The sequence below is a fragment of the Callithrix jacchus genome, chromosome 22 (assembly GCF_049354715.1).
Source record: "Callithrix jacchus isolate 240 chromosome 22, calJac240_pri, whole genome shotgun sequence".
NCBI lineage: Eukaryota > Metazoa > Chordata > Mammalia > Primates > Cebidae > Callithrix > Callithrix jacchus.
Genome location: NC_133523.1, coordinates 15636840 through 15654910, shown reverse-complemented (window position 1 = coordinate 15654910; position 18071 = coordinate 15636840). Strand labels below are relative to the sequence as shown.

Sequence of the window (18071 nt, the reverse complement as noted above, 5' to 3'; positions counted from 1 at the left end):
GTGGTTTTGGGACAGGAAGTTAGGAATTGGCCCTTGAGTGGGCATGTTTCATTTTATTTGTTAATTCTTTGGAAATGTGATTCTTTGTTGTCGTTGCTGTTCATGTTTATTGTCTTTAGCTGAAAAATCCTTATCGAAAGTTGTTTGGTTTAGCGCTCAGCAGCCCGCTCCTGAGCTCTGAGGAAGCTTGCCTTCTTTTGAGCTACCTGATGTTTCTTCTGAGCAAGGGACATTTTGGGGCGGTTCCACGTCTTCCTCTCAACTTCTTTCTTGGGCTTCTTTTCATAGCTGGATTCTCTCGTATAGGAGCATGAACTTTTTATACGTCTCCTCCATTGTATCTGGAGTTACACTCTTTACGTATTGAGATAACTGTTTCTTGTAAGCATCTTCATCTTCTGCCATTAAGTAGTGCGTGTAATCTGCAACGTTCTGGTCCATGGTGTGCTTCTGCATTAAATTCCTTGCTTTCAGAATCCTAACCAGGGACTTGTTTGGTACTGTGAGGGATAACAAGCCTCCATCCACAGCTCCCTTCAGGGTACCAAAAACTTTATTGCCAGTGGTAGTTCTGGCAAGGCCTGCATCCAGATACAGGTAAAGGCACCTGGCTGACCGTCAGTGCCTTCCGCGCTGTGTTCATCACCAGTCACCTCCACTTGGCCCTCATAGATCTTGTCGGTGCCAAACCTATTGAGAAGCCTGCGGGCCAGCAGCAGGCCAGTACCGTGTGCAGCAGCATCACCTGTGAGGCCAGCCTTCATGCTGTGTTTTGACAGTTTGTGTGCATGTGTTGCGCAGACTATCATTTCCCCCCCATACGGGCAGAAGCATCTGACAAATGCTATCTCTGTTACACGAACTGTCGTCCTGTATTTGGGTGTGTTGTCTTTATTTTTATCCTGTATCACCAAGCGTTTCCAGGCATAGTAATGTTTTACCCTCTTGTCTTCTAAATTTCACTTGGTATCTCTTAAAGTAGGCCTTATTCTTTTTTTTTTTACATTTTTTTTTTAAGATTAGGTTTTACCATGTTGGTCAGGCTGGTCTTGAACTCCCGACCTCAGGTGATCTGCCCGCCTTGGCCTCCAAAGTGCTTGGGTTACAGGCATGAGCCACTATACCCGGCCAAGTAGGCCTTATTCCTAATGACTTTAACAAACCCCATCCTGTGGAACAGAGACCCGCAGGCCCAGCAGTGCTAGGGGTGCAAAAAGGCTAGAAATGCAATTCTTTATTAAAACTCAAGTTTGTTTGCAAACATTCAATAGAAGGGGTAAAACCAAAACGATCCACATCATCCTCCCCGCCACCCCAGTTTCTGGGGCAAAGTAGGGGGCTTTAACCCCTGACTGGCTCTGGGTCTAGGGCCTGAGATGCTTTTGTAAGCTGGTAACTGGGTCCCGGGCAGCCTTGCAAAACTGCTAGGTCCCTGCCTTGCAGCTTTGGGAGATTGCTGGGTCCCCGACTCGCTGGCAGCCTGGAGAGACTGCTGGGTTCTAGCGTCCTAGACCTTCACCAAATGCTGGGTCCCGGCCTTTGTTTGCTTTTTAGACAGGGTCTTGCTCTGTCTTCTGGGCTGGAGCGATCCTCCTACCTCAGCTTCCTGAGTAGCTGGGACCACAGGCATGCACCACCATATGTGGCTAAAAATAGTTTTGGTGTGGCAGGGGTGTCTTGCTCTTGCTGTGTTGCCCAGGGTGGTCTTGAATTCCTGGGCTCCAGTGATCCTCCAACCTCAGGCCCCCAAAGTGCTGGGATTACGGGCATGAGCCATTGGGCCTGGCTCCAGTTTTCATCCATACCCCAATCCCATTGTCTCAGTCCATCCAGGCTGCTATAAGAAAATACTATAGACCACATGGCTTAGAAAGAGAAGTTGATTTCTCGCTTCCGGAGGCTGGAAGTTCCAAGTTCAAGGTGCTGGTAGAACTGGGTTTTGGTGAGACGCTGATTCCTAATTGGCTGACTCTCACTGTGTCCTCCTCACATGGTGGGAAGGTCAGAGTGAGAGGGGAGACCCTCTCCCCGTCTCTCTCCTCACAGGCCTCCACCTCCTCCCTCCGGATGAGAAGGAGGGTAAAAATAAAGGAATCCATGGTCAAGTGGCTTGCTGACGCCACTGACCAGGCCATAATGAGGCCCAAGGACTGGGAAGATAACGCCCTTTTCGGTTCCCAGCTATCTACAAGCCTTGAGACAGTTGCAAAGAATGTTATCACTACCAGCCAGAGCCCGGAACTAGGCCATGTCCTCCATGTTTGCACAGTCCAAAGCCCCCCTTAAAGTGGCATCTGCCACCAAGTAATTTACTGCCTTCGTTCAGCTCCGGTAACCCTTCCCCTTCTTTCCTTTCCGCCTTTGCTAAATATAAATTAGCAAATCAATGAAAGCCAGAGACTGAGGTAAGCTCTGTGGGTAATACACAGTTTCACCTCTGCTCCCCCTTTAGAGTCGTAAGCCCCTAAAAAGGGAAGGAAGCTGCTTCTCAGGGAGCTCGAGATTCACCTGTGTTGCCCAGGCTGGTCTTGAATTCCTTGTCTGGGCAATACAGGTGAATGAGACTTTAGCTCCCTGCAGCTCCCGGGAGAATAAAAAGCCACTTCCTTCCTCAGTTCAGTGTTTGAGAGGTTTGTTTTCTGCCGCTCCTGCTACAAATGGAGCTCCCATGGGCTTTTTTTTTTTGAGATGACGGAGTTTTGTTCTGTTGCCTAGGCTGGAGTGCCAGTGGTGTGATCTTGGCTTACTGCAACCTTCATCTCCCAGATTCAAGCAATTCTCCTGCCTCAGGCTCCTGAGTACTTGGGATTACAAGTACGCACCATCACACCCGGCTAATTTTTGTATTTTTAGTAGAGATGGGGTTTCACCATGTTGGCCAGGCTGGTCTCGAACTCCTGACCTCAAGCAATCTGCCTGCCTCAGCCTCCCCAAGTGCTGGGATTACAGGTGTGAGCCACCACATCCGGCCCCTTGTGTCATTCTTTGTCTTGACAAATCTGCCTGATTGTCCCTAGTGAGTCCAGATTGGGTTTCATGTTGTAGTGTCTGCCTTCCAGTTTTTAAAATTTCTACAAACTGGGGCAAATGCAGCAGATTTGTTTGGGGCTGTTTAATATTGAGGGACCTCAGGCAGTCTCTTCGGTTCAGCCAGCCTTCCAGAGTGCTTTTTTTTTTTTTTTTTCCATTTTTGAGACAGAATCTCACTCTGTCACACAGGTTGGAATGCAGTGACATGATGGCTCACTGCAACCTCCACCTCCCAGGTTCAAGCAATTCTGCCTTGGGCTCCTGAGTAGCTGGAACTACAGGCATGCACCACCACATCTGGCTAATTTTTGTATTTTTAGTAGAGATGGGGTTTCACCATGTTGGCCAGGCTAGTCTCAAACTCATGACCTGAAGTGATCCCCCTGCCTTGCTCTTCCAAAGTGCTGGGATTAACAGGTGGGAGCCATCGTGCCTGGCCCCATCAGTGTATTTCATTTCAATTTGCATCTAGCACAGTGGACACTGGCAAAATGAACAAGTAAGGCAAACACAGTTTTGAAATCTAGCCTGGCACCCGATAAATGTTTGACATTTCTCCTACTCCCTTTTGCTGTGTGACCTGGGTAAATGACTTCCCCTCTCTGAGCTGCCATTATGTCCTCTGTAAATGGGGAAGAGTATGGGTTGAGCTGTGTCTCCCCAAAATTCGTATGTGGAAGTTGTAACACAGTCCCTCAGCATGTGATTGTATTTGGAGTTAAGGTTGTTATTGGAGAAGTAATTAGGTAAGGTTATCAGAACCTTCCAAGTCGGCACAGAGGGGAGGAAAAAGAACCACAGAGGACGAGGAGAAAGGACTGCTGGCTTGGGTCCCTGGTGCTGGGAACCAGCTGGATGCCAGGACACACCAGGCACAGCCAATCCCTCGTGAGTCCTCAGCGGGGGCACCCCGGGATGATTATGGGGTCTTCCTAGGGAGAGCTCACAGTCCCAGCCAAGGCTTCTAATTGCCCGGGGTCAGTGGGTCGCTGCACTAATCCTCCTGAGCACGTCAGGGGTCTCTGCCATCACTGAGGGGGGCTTCCAGAACTCCCTGGAACCTAATCAAGTCCAATTAACCAAAAAGGCAGGAATGTGGGCCGGGGCCTCAGCAGGGCTGCAGAGTTTCTCGGCAGGAGACCGGACTGGCCCAGAGACTGTCTCACTTGTGGGAAACAGACCCCAGGTCCCAGCCCCATCCAGAGCAGGGAGGGAGGGAACCCAGGCTCAGGTCAGTGGGATCTCCGTTCAGCGGGGCTTTGGGCTGTGGGATCCAGATGCAGGGACACCAGCCTTGGTGGTTAATTTCATGTTCTACTCACAGATGCATGAGAATTTAAAAGCCACATGTCAGTAAGGCAGACAGAGGAGGACAGATATTGCATGATTGCACTTACAGGAGCCACAGGGAATAGCCAATTCCTAGAGACGGAAAGTAGAAGTGAGACTCCCAGGGGCTGGGGGAGAGGACTACAGACGGACTGCTTCAAGGACCGGAAGTGATGATAAATGGGGGGTGTAGATAGTGGTGCTGGTTGCACACACTGGGAATGCATTTAATGTCCCAAATTGTACCTTCTAAGTGGTTAACATGGTCAGTTTCATGTATATTTTACTACAATGGCAAGAAAAAGAGTTTGAGTCTAAATTTGCAGTCAGCAGGTAACCACTTAAGGAAATTGGTTCATTAATGTATAGTTTGAATTATTAGTTACACACAATGTTTAAATATTTGGTGAAATATACTTGATAGATGGGAATGCTTAATAAAGTGAACATTAAAAATTGCAGGGGAGGCTGAGGTTGGACAATTTCTTTTTTTTTTTTTTTTTTGAGATGGAGTCTCGCTCTGTCACCCAGTCTGGAGTGCAGTGGTGCAATCTCAGCTCACTGCAACTTCTGCCTCGCGGGTTCAAGCGATTCTCCTGCTTCAGCCACCTGAGTAGCTGGGATTACGGGCATGCACCACCATACCCGGCTAATTTTTGTGTTTTTAGTAGAGACAGGGTTTCACCATGTTGGACAGGCTGGTCTTGAACTCCTGACCTCAAATAATTTGCCCTCCTTTGCCTCCCATAGTTCTGGGATTACAGGCGTCAGCTACTGCGCCTGGCCATGCGCTTACCTTTTTAAGGAATGGAGAGTTACGTCTCGCAGACTCCCAATAGTGGCAGGTAGCACTTAGAGGGGTGTGTCCCCAGACCTGAGACCCTGGGTGGGGACTACACCAGCGTCATCCGGGGCAGGGTGTAAGTCTCAACCCTCTGACCATCACCTGGCCTGGTAGGGTTAGTCCCCCAGACAGTCCCTGTGCTGGGAATTACAAGGGTAAACCACCATACTCTGCCTATTTTCCCGAATATTTAAACACTGCCATGTAACTAATAAATCAAGCTACACATTTCATGAACTAATTTCCTTAAATCGTTAAATACAAATTTCAAACTGAAAGTGTTTATTTCTTTGCCACTGTAGTAAACTCTACGTGGGCCAGGCCCAGTGGCTCACGCCTGTAATCCTAACACTTTGAGAGGCTGAGGGGGGCAGATCACCTGAGGGTCAGAAGTTTGAGACCAGCCAGGCAACATGGTAAAACCCCATCTGTACTAAAAATACAAAAATTGGGCCAGGTGCGGTGGCTCACCCCTGTAATCCCAGCACTTTGGGAGGCCGAGGTGGGTGGATCATGAGGTCAAGAGATCGAGACCATCCTGATCAACGTGGTGAAACCCTGTCTCTACTAAAAATACAAAAAATTAGCTGGGCATGGTGGTGCGTGCCTGTAATCCCAGCTACTCGGGAGGCTGAGGCAGGAGAATTGCCGGAACCCAGGAGGTGGAGGTTGCAGTGAGCCGAGATGGCGCCATTGCACTCCAGCCTGGGTAACAAGAGTGAAACTCCATCTCAAAAAAAAAAAAAAAAAATTAGCCCGGTGTGGTGGCATGGGCCTGTAATCCCAGCTACTCAGGAGGCTGAGGCAGGAGAATTGCATGAACCCAGGAGGCAAAGGTTGCAATAAGCTGAGATTGTACCACTGCACTCTAGCCTGGGCAACAGAGTGAGACTCTGTCTCAAAACAAAAATGAAAACAAAAAAACTCTACATGATTGATCATGTTAACCACTTGGAAGGTACAATTTGGGACATTAAATGCATTCCCAGTGTGTGCAACCAGCACCACTATCTACACCCCCCATTTATCATCACTTCCGGTCCTTGAAGCAGTCCGTCTGCAGTCCTCTCCCCCAGCCCCTGGGAGTCTCACTTCTACTTTCCGTCTCTAGGAATTGGCTATTCCCTGTGGCTCCTGTAAGTGCAATCATGCAATATCTGTCCTCTGTCTGCCTTACTGACATGTGGCTTTTAAATTCTCATGCATCTGTGAGTAGAACATGAAATTAACCACCAAGGCTGGTGTCCCTGCATCTGGATCCCACAGCCCAAAGCCCCGCTGAACGGAGACCCCACCGACCTGAGCCTGGGTTCCCTCCCTCCCTGCTCTGGATGGGGCTGGGACCTGGGGTCTGTTTCCCACAAGTGAGACAGTCTCTGGGCCAGTCCGGTCTCCTGCCGAGAAACCCTGCAGCCCTGCTGAGGCCCCGGCCCACATTCCTGCCTTTTTGGTTAATTGGACTTGATTAGGTTCCAGGGAGTTCTGGAAGCCCCCCTCAGTGATGGCAGAGACCCCTGATGTGCTCAGGAGGATTAGCGCAGCGACCCACTGACCCCGGGCAATTAGTAGCCTTGGCTGGGATTGTGAGCTCTCCCTAGGAAGACCCCATAATCATCCTGGGGAGTCCCTGCTGCGGACCCACGAGGGATTGGCTGTGCCTGGTGTGTCCTGGCGTCCAGCTGGTTCCCAGCACCAGGGACCCAGGCCAGCACTCCTTTCTCCTCATCCTCTGTGGTTCTTTTTCCTCCCCTCTGTGCTGATTTGGAAAGTTCTGGTTCACATTTGCATGAAAGACCCATTTAGTTTTCCTTTGGCTTTTATTTTTCAATTTTTGATTATTTCTGAGACAGAATCTCACTCTGTTGCTCAGGCCAGAGTGCAGTGGTGCCATCCTAACTCAGTTCAGTCTTGAACTCCTGGGCTGAAGCGATCCTCCTGTCTCAGCCTCCTGAGTAGCGGGGGACTACAGGTGTGTACTACATTCAGCTAATTTTAAAAATATTTTTTAGTGACTGGGGTCTCTGTCTATTAGCCACACTGATCTCAGACTCTTGGCCACAATTGGCCCTCCTGACTCAGCCTCTCAAAGTGTTGGGATTACAGGCATGAGCCGCTGTGCCCGGCCTTCTTGTTTTTTTACTTGAGAGCAAAAGAAGATTCTTCAACTGGGCTGCTTTCTTTTTCCCAGGAATTTCCCTATAACCTCTGCAAATGTCCTCTTCTTTTTTTTTTTCTTGAGATGGAGTTTTGTTCTTGTTTCCCAGGCTGGAGTGCAATGGCATGACCTCGGCTCACTGCAACCTCTGCCTCCCAGGTTCAAGCGATGCTCCTGCCTCAGCCTCCTGAGTAGCTTGGATTACAGGCACCTGCCACCATGACGGGCTAATTGTTTGTATTTTCAGTAGAGACAGGGTTTCATCATTTTGACCAGGCTGGTCTCTTAACTCCTGACCTCAGGTGATTCACCTGCCTCAGCCTCCCAAAGTGCTGGGATTACAGGTGTGAGCCACCATGCCTGGCCTACAGATGCCTTCTGATAAATCTGTGCCAGGCATGGTGATCTGAGTTGCAGTGGGTGAGAAAAAAACACTTAATTCACAACAGAAGCCTGGTGTCAGCTAGCTAGCTAGCTTTTTTCCTTTCCTTCCCTCTCTCCCTCCCTGTCTGCCTGCCTGCCCCCCGCTCCTCGTCACTCTGTCACCCACGCTAGACTCCTGGCCTCAAGTGATCCTCCCGCCTTAGTCTCCCAAGTAGCTGGGACTACAGGTGCAACCACCATGCCCAGCTAATTTTTTGATTTTTATTTTTAGTAGAGTTGGGGGTCTCACTATGTTGCCCAGGCTGGTCTCGAACTCCTGTCCTCAAGTGATCCTCCTACCTCAGCCTCCCACAGTACTGGGGTTCCAAGCGTGAGCCACCGTGCACAGCCTCGTGTGACTTTTAAAAACATTTCATTACAGCATGGTATGGGAGTGTTCATTAACTGCATTTTGTCTCTTTTCCTCTTTTTGATGGATTAAAAATGACCCATGTGTGTTCCTGCTGAAAAGGACCCTGGAGATTATCCAAACACCGCCCCCCCCACCACACCCCCTGCTCCACGCACACAGCAAAGCAGCTCTGGCCAAGTCACAGCCTCCAGAGCACCCTCCACCCTCGCACTGTGCTTCCTCAACAACCCAGCCTGGGAACATTCCCAAAAGGGGCTGGGAAGCAGCTCACTCAGCAGATGTCTGGTGATTTCGGAAAACAAAAGGGTCACGTCCATCAGCTCCCTAAAGAGTCCTCCAGGACCACGTCTGCTGTGTGGCTTGGCATGGCCCACATCACGACGACACAGACTTTCCATCTTTACTGTCCTTTTAATCACTTCTGCGGGGGCATACCTCAACTTAAAAACCACGTAAATATTTTCCTTTCGGCACCAAACTTTCCCCTGGGGAGCTGGAAAGCACAGCTGGGGTCTTTCCATCTCTGGCCTTCGGGTCCAGGGCTGAACTGTGATAGGAGCATTTGTGCCAGCCCCCCGGAGTTGCAGCAAGAGGTACTGTCAGGCTTCAGGGACAGGAGGCTGTTAGGACTGTCACCCTCCACATCTGGCATGAGGGACCACAGGATGGGAGAAGGCAGATACATGGAGTTTCGAGGCAGATTGGTGGGCCTTGGCAGTTGCTGAACTAAAGTACACCTGCAGTCATGAAGCCAATTAAGATGGGAATGTGCTGGGCGCAGTGGCTCACGCTTGTAATCCCAACACTTTGGGAGGCCGTGGTGGGTGATCGAGGTCAGGAGATCGAGACCATCCTGGCCAACAGGGTGAAACCCCATGTCTACCAAAAATAAATAACAAATCAGCTGGGCAGGATGGTGCATGTCTGTAATCCCAGCTACTCGGGAGGCTGAGGCAGGAGAATTGCTTGAACCGGGGAGTCGGAGGTTGCAGTGAGCCGAGATCATGCCACTGCACTCCAGTCTGGCAACAGAGCAAGACTCCATCCATCTCAAAAAAAAAAAAAAAAGGCTAGGAATGGTGGCTCACACCTGTAGTCCCAGCACTTTGGGAGGCCGAGGCAGGTGGATGGCTTAAGACCAGGAATTTGAGACCAGCTTGGCCAACATGGTGAAACTCTGTCTCTAATAAAAACAAAAATTAACTGGTGTGGTGGTGAGCGCCTGTGATCTCAGCTACTCAGGAGCCTGAGGCACGAGAATCATTTGAACCTGGGAGGCAGAGGTTGCAGTGAGTCAAGATCGTGCCACGGCACTCCAGCCTGGGCAACAGAACGAGATTCCATCTCAAAAAAAGGAAAAAGAAAAAGAGAGCTGTGTCCAGTGCTTCTTATTAATCAAAACCAGCACATGAATAGAACATACAATTAAGGAAATTGTCTATCATTGGTAACCCTGATGAAATCAATTTCAGGGCAGTGACGGGAGGGAGAGAAACAGCCTGATTGGAAAGGAATGGAGAATGGGAGGAGAGAAATTGGAGATTAAGATCAATATCAGAAAAATAAAGCAGACCCATACAAAAACCCAATAAGGCTGGTGCAGTGGCTCATGCCTGTAATCCCAGCACTTAGGGAGGCTCAGGAGGGAGGGCCGCTTGAGCCCTGGCATTTGAGGACCCCCTTCACTTGGGAGCTGACTATACCTAACCACCCCACCTAGCTAGACCTTGTCTTTACAAAAATATATCTAGGACAACATAGCTAGACCCTGTCTTTGCAAAAACCATAAAGTTTGCCTGGTGTGGTGGTGCTCACCTGGAGTCCCAGCTACTTGAGAGGCTGAGGTGGGAGGATCGCTTGAGCCCAGGAGATGAAGGCTGCAGTGAGCTATGATCATGCCACTGCACTCCAGCCAGGGTGACAGTGAGACCCTGTCTGAAAAACAAAAGCAGACCTCAAAAATCATGATGCCAAGTGGAAGAAGCTAGTCACAAAAGGCCACAGAGTGTGAGATTCCTTTGATCTGAAATGCCCAGAACAGGCAAATCCATAGAGGCTGGAAGCAGATGAGTGGCTGCCCGGGGCTGGGGGAGGGGGCGTGGGGAGTGACTGCTGATGGGGACAGGGTCTCCTTTTGGGGGGATGAAATCTTCTGGAATGAGATAGAAGTGATGGTGGTTGCACAACTGTAAGTATACGAAAATCTAATGATGAAATAGATTTTAATCAATAGTAAATGCCACAGTATTTACAAACCACAAAGTTCATCCAAATGTGTATTATAGTACATCTTTATTGTAAATCTATATTACAGTACATTTTTATAGTAAATCTATATTATAGTACATCTCTATAGTAAATCTATATAATCTATAGTAAATCTATATTACAGTACATCTCTATAGTAAATCTCTATAGTTAATCTATAGTAAATCTATATTACAGTACATCTCTATAGTAAATCTATCTATAGTAAATCTATATTACAGTACATCTCTATAGTAAATCTATCTATAGTAAATCTATATTACAGTACATCTCTATAGTAAATCTATCTATAGTAAATCTATATTACAGTACATCTCTATAGTAAATCTCTATAGTTAATCTATAGTAAATCTATATTACAGTACATCTCTATAGTAAATCTCTATAGTTAATCTATAGTAAATCTATATTACAGTACATCTCTATAGTAAATCTCTATAGTTAATCTATAGTAAATCTATATTACAGTACATCTCTATAGTAAATCTCTATAGTTAATCTATAGTAAATCTATATTACAGTACATCTCTATAGTAAATCTCTATAGTTAATCTATAGTAAATCTATATTACAGTACATCTCTATAGTAAATCTCTATAGTTAATGTATAGTAAATCTATATTACAGTACATCTCTATAGTAAATATATAATCTATAGTAAATCTATATTACGGTACATCTTTATAGTAAATCTCTATAGTTAATCTATAGTAAATCTATATTACGGTACATCTCTATAGTAAATCTCTATAGTTAATCTATAGTAAATCTATATTACAGTACATCTCTATAGTACATCTCTATAGTTAATCTATAGTAAATCTATATTACAGTACATCTCTATAATTAATCTATAGTAAATCTATATTACAGTACATCTCTATAGTACATCTCTATAGTTAATCTATAGTAAATCTATATTACAGTACATCTCTATAATTAATCTATAGTAAATCTATATTACAGTACATCTCTATAGTACATCTCTATAGTTAATCTATAGTAAATCTATATTACAGTACATCTCTATAATTAATCTATAGTAAATCTATATTACAGTACATCTCTATAGTACATCTCTATAGTTAATCTATAGTAAATCTATATTACAGTACATCTCTATAGTAAATCTCTATAGTTAATCTATAGTAAATCTATATTACAGTACATCTCTATAGTAAATCAATCTAGTTAATCTATAGTAAATCTATATTACAGTACATCTCTATAGTAAATCTCTATAGTTAATCTATATTACAGTACATCTCTATAGTAAATCACTATAGTTAATCTATAGTAAATCTATATTACAGTACATCTCTATAGTAAATCAATCTAGTTAATCTATAGTAAATCTATATTACAGTACATCTCTATAGTAAATCAATCTAGTTAATCTATAGTAAATCTATATTACAGTACATCTCTATAGTAAATCTCTATGGTTAATCTATAGTAAATCTATATTACGGTACATCTCTATAGTAAATCTATATTGTCAATCTATAGTAAATCTATATTACAGTACATCTCTATAGTAAATCTATATTACAGTACATCTCTATAGTAAATCTCTATAGTTAATCTATAGTAAATCTATATTACAGTACATCTCTATAGTAAATCTATCTATAGTAAATCTATATTACAGTACATCTCTATAGTAAATCTATATAGTTAATCTATAGTAAATCTATATTACAGTACATCTTTATAGTAGATTTGTATTATAGTACATCTTTATCGTAAATCTGTACTTTCATTGGGTGAACTTTGTGGTATGTAAATTGTACCCCAATCATTCTCTTCCAAAAAGATGGCTGGAGGAGGGGCAGTGTGTGGGGGCCCTCCAGAGCCAAGGATTATTGGAGCTGAGGCAGGGGAGGGGCTGCTGGCTAGGGAGGCAGGAATGAACCAGCCAGGCTCACAGGGCAATGAGGGGCCACGTCCCAGGGTGGGGCAGGGATGGCAGAAGCTGGGGGCTGGATGGGGGCCTGGGGAGCTGAATGATGAGGGAGCCTCGGAAGCTTTGCATGAGCAAGCGATGAGACAAATGTCCTCTCCTGTAAAACCCTGCCACCATGCCCCAGCCCTGGGAGCCGGCCCCTCCCACTACCGGGCTGCCTGGCCCCAGTGTCCCTAGGCTGCCATTTATGGAGCATTGACTAGGTCCAGGCTCAGGACTGGCCTTAAATTCCTGGGTTCCTGTCCCCACTGGTGCCCTGTGGGGTGAGCCCTGACGTCAGAGGTTCTAGAATGCACCTATTTAGAACTGATCTGCGGAAATATTGGGAGCCACTGAGGACTGGGCTAGCGTCCAGCACCTGGTATACTGGACTGGGGGGTGGTGTCTATAGACACTTGGTGATGGCAGGAAAGAAGGGGAGGAAGTGGTCACCGAACCTGAGGGCTTTCTATGACTGCCCACCTCCTCTGGGGGCTTTCTACACCTGTCCACCTCCCCTGAGGGCTTTCTATGACTGTCCACCTCCCCTGGGGGCTTTCTATGACTGTCCTCCTCCCCTGGGGGCTTCTATGACTGTCCAACTCCCTTGGGGGCTTTCTATGACTGTCCACCTCCCCTGGGGGCTTTCTACACCTGTCCACCTCCCTTGGGGGCTTTCCACACCTGTCCACCTCCCCAGGGGTTTTCTATGACTGTCCACCTCCCCTGGGGGCTTTCTACAGCTGTCCACCTTCCCTTGGGACTTTCTATGACTGTCCACCTCCCCTGGGGGCTCCCTATGACTGTCCACCATCCCTGGTGGCTCTCTCCAACTGTCCACCTCACCTGGGGGCTCTACACCTGTCCACCTCACCTGGGGGCTCTCTACACCTGTACACCTCACCTGGGGGCTTCCTAGGACTGTCCACCTCGCCTGGGGGCTTTCTACACCTGTCCACCTTGCCTGGGGGCTGCCTATGACTGTCCACCTTGCGTGGGGGCTTCCTACGACTGTCTACCTCACCTGGGGACTTCCTAGGACTGTTCACCTCACCTGGGGGCTTTCTATGACTGTCCACCTCGCCTGGGGGCTTTCTACACCTGTCCACCTCACCTGGGGGCTTTCTAGGACTGTCCAGCTCGCCCGGGGGCTTCCTATGACTGTCCACCTTGCCTGGGGGCTTTCTAGGACTGTCCACCTCACCTGGGGGCTTTCTATGACTGTCCACCTCACCTGGGGGCTTTCTAGGACTGTCCACCTCACCTGGGGGCTTTCTAGGACTGTCCACCTCACCTGGGGGCTTTCTAGGACTGTCCACCTCACCTGGGGGCTTTCTAGGACTGTCCACCTCACCTGGGGGCTTTCTATACCTGTCCGCCTCACCTGGGGGCTTTCTATACCTGTCCGCCTCACCTGGGGGCTTTCTACGACTGTCCGCCTCACCTGGGGGCTTTCTACGACTGTCCGCCTCACCTGGGGGCTTTCTACGACTGTCCACTTCGCCTGGGGGATTTCTACACCTATCTCATCTAGGGGGCCATACACCTACCTTTCTTTCTTTTTTTTTTAATTTTGAATGCTCACAATATATTTTTATTTTATTATTATTGTTTTTAGGGATGATATCTCACTCTGTTGCCCAGGCTGGTCTTGAACTCGTGGGCTCAAGTGATCCTCCCACCTCGGCCTCCCACAGTGCTGGGCTTACAGGCATGAGTCACTTCACTGCACCCGGCCCTGAAAGCTCACAATATAAAACCAATTGCTTAGGGGACAGGCAGGGCACCTACCTTTTTTATCTGGAGGGCCATGCCCCTGCCCACCCTACCCAGTGGCTGCCTACACCTCACCTCACCTGGGGCCTGTCTGCACCTGATCACCGCATTTGGGGTTATCTATACTTGCCCACCTCACCTGGGGGGGCGTGTATCCACCCCTCCACTTGGGGGTCCATGTCCTCTTTAACCTCACCTGGGGGCCGTCTACACCTGTCTATCCGTCTCACCTAGGGGGCCATGCACCCAGCTGCTTCACCTGAAGAGCTGTGTGCCTGTCTGCCCTCCCCAGGGACTGTCTACACCTGTTCTCTTCACCTTGGGGGCTGTCTATACCTGTCTACCTCATTTGGGGGTTACCTATACCTGCCTACCTCACCTCAGCAGGCCAGGTACCCACTCAGCTCACCTGCAGTGATGGCCGGGGTGGCCGTCCCCAGGCTTAGCTACAGTAGACAGAGGCCTCCCGCGGAGCTGGATGAGGCTACCCACAGGGAGCAGACGGTGTCAAGCCCCCTCTCCAGCTCGCAGCGTGTGCTTGGAGCTGCTCGCAGCCTGGTGGCTCCTCAGCTTCTGCCTGGGCCAGGTTGTGTCCCGGAACATTTCTGGCATTGAGCTGGTGTCTTCTCCAGGACAGACACTGCTGGCAGAGCTGAGGCAGGCCAGGGCGTTCACGGTGGTGCTTTTATTTCCAGCCTGCTTGCCCAGAAAGCAGAGCTTGCCAGGGTGTCTGCTGGGGGCTGAATCCTGTCTGGGCCTCAGTTTTCTTTTTTATTTTTTTGGGACCGAGTTTCACTCTGTCACCCAGGCTGGAGTGCAGTGGCGCAATCTCAGCTCAGTGCAACCTCTGCCTCCTGGGTTCAAGTGATTCCCCTGCCTCAGCCTCCCAAGTAGCTGGGACTACAGGTGCCTACCACCATGCCCAGCCAGTTTTTTGTATTTTAGTAGAGATAGGGTTTCACTGTGTTGGCCAGGATGGTCTTGGTCTCCTGACCTCGTGATTCGCCCTCCTTGGCCTCCCAAAGTGCTGGGATTACAGGCATGAGCAATGGCGCCTAGCTTGGGCTTAAGTTGTCCTTTTTTTCTAAAACCGACTCTTGCCCAGACTGGAGTGCAGTGGCATGATCTCTACTCACTGCAACCTCCGCCTCCCAGGTTCAAACGATTCTCCTGCCTCAGCCTCCCAAGTAGCTGGGACTACAGGCATGCACCACCATGCCCAGCTAATTTTTGTATTTTAAGTAGAGATGGGGTTTCACCATGTTGGCCAGGCTGGTCTCAAATTCCTGATCTCAGATGATCCATCTGCCTTGGCCTCCCAAAGTGCTGGGATTACAGGCATGAGCCACTGCGCCTGGCCAGGGCCTCAGTTTTCTTATCCCAGTGCCATCCAAGGTCGCATTCCTGCTCTCATGTTACGGAAGCCTCTAAGAAGGAATGGTTGGGTTCAGATGCAGCCTAAGAGGCAGGATACAGTGCCAGCCACCAGACTGCGGTGCCTGGGAGGGTCTGACTCAGAACTGCACCGAGGGCTTGGGTGCAGGTAAAAAGGGCTGCAGGCGGCATCTCCACCCTCCTCCCCCGACAGATGCACACCCCTGCCCTGCTCCCTGCCCTCCACCTGTGCTCACCATGTAGGGACACAGTGAGGTGTGTGAGTCTAGGTAGCTCCCAGGTGAGGTGGGTGGGGACATGGCCCCAGGGTGTGTATGGATAATTCCTAGGTGAGGTGGATGGGTATACAGCCCCAGGCAAGATGCACTGGTATAGACAGCCTCCAAGTGAGGTGGGCAGAGACATGGCCCTCCAGGTGAGGTGGGTGGGTGTAGACAGGCCTTAGGTGAGGTGGGTGGGTGTAGACAGGTCCCAGTTGAGGTGGGCTGGTGGGTATAGATAGTCCTCAGGTGAGGTGGGCAGGGACAAGGACTCTTAGTGAGCCAGGTAGGTATTGTAGGCATAGATAATTCTGAAGTAAGGTGGGTGGGTGAATGGCCATCAGGTGGGGTGTGTAGGTATAGACAGCCCAAAGACAGAATGGTCTGGTGTAGTCCCCAAGTGAGATGGGCAGACCTGACCCTCCATGTGAGGTAGACAGGAACATGGTCCTCCAGGTGAGATGGGCAGATGTGGACAGACCCCAGATGAGATGGGCAAGTGTGGACATAGCCCCAAGGTGAGGTGGGCAGGTGTGGACAGCCCCCAGGTGAGATGGGCAGGTGTGGACAGCCCCCAGGTGAGATGGGCAGGTGTGGACACAGCCCCCAGGTGAGATGGGCAGGTGTGGACAGCCCCCAGGTGAGATGGGCAGGTGTGGACAGCCCTCAGGTGAGATGGGCAGGTGCGGACAGCCCCCAGGTGAGATGGGCAGGTGCGGACAGCCCCCAGGTGAGATGGCCAGGCACAGAGTAGGCTGAGGAGGAGGAGGAAGAGGAGGGGCTGGTCTTGCTGTCTCAGGGGTGACAGAGACAGAAGAGGCGTAACAAGTGAAAGGGGAGGCAGGAGAGGCAGGCACATTTGGTGTAACTTGATTGATTGTTTGACTGAGGGGGAGTTTTGCTCTTGTTGCCCAGGCTAAAGTGCAATGGCACAATCTCGGCTCACTGCAACCTCTGCCTCCCAGGTTCAAGCGATTGTCACCCTCAGCCGCCTGAGTAGCTGGGATTACAGGCGCCCGCCACCACACCTGGCTAGTTTAGGTGTAACTTTAACTAGAAAAAAAAAATCCAGGCATAAGTGGACCCATGCAGGTCAAACCCAGGTTATGACTGGGCACAGTGGCTCATGCCTGTAATCTCAGCACTTTGGGAGGCCAAGGTGGATGGATTGTTTGAGCTCAGGAGTTTGAGACCAGCCTGGGCCCACAAAAAAAATTAAAAAATAAAAATTAGCTGGGCAGGATAGTGCATACCTGCAGTCTCGCCTGCTCGGGGGGCTGAGGTGGGAGGAGTGCTTGTATCTGGGAAGTGGAGGGTGAAACGAGCCGTGATAGTGCCACTGGATTCTGGTTTGGGCAGTAGAGTGAGACCCCATGTCAAAATCCAAAAACAGGGCTGGGCATGGTGGCTCATGCCTGTAATCCCAGCACTTTGGGAGGCTGAGGAGGAAGAATTGCTTGAAGTCAGGAGTTGGCAACCAGCAGGGCCAACATGGTGAAATCCTGTCTCTACCAAAATTACAAAAATTTGCCAGGCGTGGTGGTGCAGGCTTATACTCCCAGCTACTTGAGAGGCTGAGGCAGGAGAGTCACTTGAACCCAGGAGGCAAAGGCTGCAGTGAGCCGAGATGGTGCCTCTGCACTCCAGCCTGGGCAACAGAGCCAGACCCCGTCTCAAAAAAACAAAAACAAAAACAAGGCCAGGCGCGGTGGCTCACGCCTGTAATCCCAGCACTTTGGGTGACTGAGATGGCGGATCACAAGGTCGGGAGTTTGAAACCAGCCTGACCAACATGGTGAAACCCTGTCTCTACTAAAAATACAAAAATTTGCTGGGCATGGCAGCACACACCTGTAATCCCAGCTACTCAGGAGCCTGACTGAGGCAGGGGAATTGCTAGAACCTGAGAGGTGGAGGTTGCAGTGAGCCGAGATCAAGCTATTGCACTCCAGCCTGGGTGACACAGCCACATTCCATCTCCAAACCAACACACAAAACAAAAGCAAAAAACCCTGTGTTGTTCAAGAGTTAACTGTATTGAGCTATAACTGTGACTGTTGGGGCTGCAGTAACAAGATACCTTAGACTGAGTAATTTACAAACTATAGAAATGTATTTCTCACAGTTCTGGAGGCTGGGAAGTTCAAGATCAAGGCAGCAGCAGATGCTGCGTCTGGTGAGGGCTTCCTCTCTGCCTCCAGGGAGGCACCTTGTTCCTTCAGCCTCCTGTGGCCAAAGGGACAAATGCTGTGCCCTCACCTGGCAGAAGGGCA

General features: G+C 49.1%; 1 protein-coding gene and 1 pseudogene across 1 annotated transcript in view; one reads left to right on the top strand and one right to left on the bottom strand.

Moving 5' to 3' along the window:
* HAUS8 (HAUS augmin like complex subunit 8) overlaps positions 1 to 18071 on the top strand; it is a 54121-nt gene that overhangs the window by 29606 nt on the left and 6444 nt on the right. The window lies entirely within an intron of this gene.
* LOC128930525 (large ribosomal subunit protein uL18-like) lies at positions 99 to 14322 on the bottom strand (annotated as a pseudogene).